The 3,811-nt window shown below is 40.3% G+C and overlaps 1 pseudogene; it reads left to right on the forward strand.

The window, feature by feature from the left end:
• The first annotated feature begins 287 nt into the window (after positions 1–287).
• Positions 288–963, forward strand: LOC102502380 (60S ribosomal protein L29 pseudogene; annotated as a pseudogene).
• The last annotated feature ends 2,848 nt before the right edge of the window (positions 964–3,811 follow it).

The following is a 3,811-nucleotide window of genomic DNA, read 5'->3' on the forward strand; positions in this document are numbered from 1 at the left end:
TGATTCTTGGGTTTTTGGACTCCACAACTTGTATCATTGTTCCCTCGTGTTATGACCTCCTGCTACCCTCCAGTCCTCAGGCCTTGGACTCAAACTGAATTACACCACTAGTTCTCCAGTCTACAAACAGTAGATCATGGGACCTCTTGACCTTCATAATCAAGTGATCCAATTCCCATAATAAATCTCTACCTAGGGGCCGGCAAGTGGTGTGATGGATAGAGGCACTGGATTTCCACATGGCTGATGACGATTTAAGTCCCAGACCTGGCAGCTTGTTTTCTCGTTTGTCCTTTTTCTCTCTATCCCTGTCGGGTCAAATTTAAAACAATAATAATAAAAACAGAGCATATTTCCCATGCTGCACCAGGGCCTCTCTTACTCTTCTGGCCCCAGGCTCCTCAGCGGTGGTGGGTTTCGGTGCAGACATGGCCGAGTCCAAGAACCACACCACACACAACCAGTCCCCAAAATGGCATAGAAATGGCATCAAGAAACCTCAATCACAAAACTATGACTCTCTCAAAAGGGTGAACCCCAAATTTCTGAGGAACATACACTTTGCCAAGAAGCACAACAGGAAGGGTCTGATGAAGATGCAGGCCAACAACGCCAAGGCCATGAGTGCGCGAGCAGAGGTCATCAAGGCCCTCGTAAAGCCCAAGGAGGTTCAGAAAGGCATCCCGAAGGGTAGTAGCCAGAAGCTCAGTTGTCTTGCCTACATGGCCCACCCTAAGCTCGGGAAACGTGCTCACACCCGTATCGCCAAGGGCCTCAGGCTCTCTCGGCCGAAGGCCAACAAGGCCAAGGCTCAGACCAAGACCCAGACCAAGGCCCAGGCTTCAGCTACAGCTCCATCTTCAGTTCCAGCTCCGGCTCAGGCTTCCAAAGGTGTCCAGGCCCCCACAAAAGCCCTGTAGTAGAGGCCTTTGCCAGTATGAGGATAGAAGGACTGGTGACCCCCCCGGGCTGCTCTCTGTGTGGGGTGAGTGTCCTCCCGTGCTGTGTGTACGAATAAACCTGAGGCGGGAAAATACATACATACATACATACATACATACAAACAATTGAAATTAAATAATTTAAAAAATTAAAAAAAAATTTTTTTTAAATCTCTGTCCACCCTGTTGATTCTGTTTCCCTGAAGAATGCTCATGAATACAGATGACTACATGGAGGATATATAATACCTACACAGGAGTTAGCTAGGCAGAGAAAGAATAAAGAGTCATTTCAGTATTGTGAAAAAATACCAGGTTTAAGAAAGATATAAATAGCTAAGTTTAGATGTCACATAAAGTTGCAGGTAGACAAATGATTGGTTAGAGACAAACACTTGAACACTGAATAGGGATCATATCATAAAAGTCTTATAAGCCATGACATTTTAGCCTAAAGATGGTATCTCAAACTTTTTCCATTATACTTTTTAAAATTTCTTTACTTATTATAATCAAGGAACCAAACAGTTAAGAAGATTTTATAGCAAAGAGACAGATGCCCTACTTGTGCAAAATTATAACAACCTACTTATATAAAAGGTTAGGCAGAAGGAATTGAATGGACATTTCTAATTTATTACCCACTGTATAGCAGGCACTGTATTAGATACCCTTCACAAAATATTTCCAAGGCTCACAATAATCCTACTAGTTAAGTATTGTACTTATTTTACAGGTGAAAAAACTGAGGCTCAGAAAAATAGAAGGTTTTGCATTAAACCTGGCTTCTCCTGGAAAACAGAGCTTATTAAATAAATAGTGTCATAAAGAAATATTGTGGAATTATTTTTTGTGGTTGCATGATACATTTCTGAGATTAAAAAAAAAAAGTGAAATAATAGAATTTCTTCAGTAGTAGTGACCAATGCAAAGTTCAAATATCTGCTACTCAGCATATTACTAAATGAGTCATCTTTACTTCTTTTCCCAGGCTAGCCTTCCAGAACCATCCCATCATTTTAAAATGAGGAGGGTGTCAGCTTGGGATTGAACTCTGCCCCTTTTCCCACATCAGTCAACTGTATGGAGCCCCAGCATCTGCTAGCTCTTTGAATTAGCCAATTATAATCAGAATTTTCCAGTCACTATACATAGGACAAATACCTTTGTTATCTAGTCATAAAGCATTACTCAAGTAACATGTTTATAGCAGATGAAGGGGGCAAGTGGCCCAATGTTCCCCAGGATATTTCTTACAAGATTATTATGTTGAACAAATAAAAAAATGTGTTTAAAGCACTTAACACTGCATTTGGGACATAGTAAATCTGTAATACATGGCAACTGTCCTTGTTGAGAAACGGTCAAGCTATCTCTCACTTCTACTATCGTCACTCAGTCCCACTAACACATACACACACACACACACACACACACACACATATACACAGAGGTGTCTAGGATTTAAAAACTCCAGGGTAGAACAGAATCACTCAGTATGTTTACTGAGGTCTTTGATTGGAAGAGTGAAGGTGTCAGTCACCTCATGGTTTGGATCCACCGAGACAGAAAATGTATTGTAACTCCAATAAATCCAGTGCCTGTATAACAGTAAGTCATCCCTTCATTTAAGAAAAGTAGTTGTACTCCAGCCTTTTGTCCAGATAAGAAATCCAAAATATAGAGGTTATATCATTTATCCTAGGACACACAACTATAATTTTTAAAAAGTGGGAAATGAATTTACACTTTGTGGGGCCAGCAGGTGGTGTGGTGGTTAAACGGTGCTGGACTCCCACATGGCCAACAGTGGTTCGAGTCCTGAACCTGGTGGCTTGTTTTCTCACTTTCCTTCTCTCTCTCTGTCTCTCGCACTCTGTCTCTCTCTGGTCCAATTAAAATAAAGAAATACCTACATACATAAATTTTTAAAAATTATAAAAAAAATTTATACTTTGTGTTTGGCTTATCTCCTAAATAATCATGCACTTGCTCAAATTTTCCTTAATTCTTTATTACTTGCTGAATACAATTCAGTATTCTTTTTTTAAAGAATTATTGTATTTAACTTTATTTATTTGTTTACTTATTTTTAATTTGAGCAAAGAGGAACAGAGTAAGAGAGGGAATGGGAAAGTGAGAAAGCAAGCCACCAGGTCCAGGACTCAAACCATAGTTGGTCATGTGGAAGTCCAGAGCTCTTAACTACCACGCCACCTGCTGGCCCCACAATTCAGTATTATTAAACTGGCATTAAAGTTCTTTCTGATCTTGTCTCAAGCTTCCCTTCCAGGCTGTCTACCACCACTCTCTCTCCAAGCAACCAGAATCCAGCCAAACTCAACTGTTGCCATCCCCGACATGAGCTCCTCCTCATCACACCACTTTGGTGCCTTTACTCATTCACTTCTTTTCACTTGGGGTGCCCTTCTTCCCTGCCACCTGACTAAATCATACCTGTTTTCTCACACTCTGCAAGAAAACTTCCCGAATCTATTCATCTGAAGGTGATCCAAAGTGATCTGAATTCCCACAACTGACTACTCTATACAGTTCATTCTGGGTTGAGCCTATTTTTATCCTCTTCTTTCTCTCTGAATTCTCTTTTCTCATTTAACTGTAAGTTCCATATGATCAAAGGCTGTTCCAATCAACTCTGCATTCCCACACCTGGAATAGCTCCACACGTTATAGATGATAAAGAAGCATGTTTTACATGAACGAAAGAACGAATGAATGCTAACTCAGATTTCCATATGCTTATCTAAGTTATCAATAAAGTAGAAGGCAGTAAGGAAGATTTGCTTACATAGAGACATTTTTCTGCTTTATATTACATATTCAAATGTTTCAGTTAGCTCCACTGAACA

Source organism: Tupaia chinensis, unplaced genomic scaffold (assembly GCF_000334495.1).
Source record: "Tupaia chinensis unplaced genomic scaffold, TupChi_1.0 Scaffold144450_1, whole genome shotgun sequence".
Classification (NCBI taxonomy): Eukaryota; Metazoa; Chordata; class Mammalia; order Scandentia; family Tupaiidae; genus Tupaia; species Tupaia belangeri.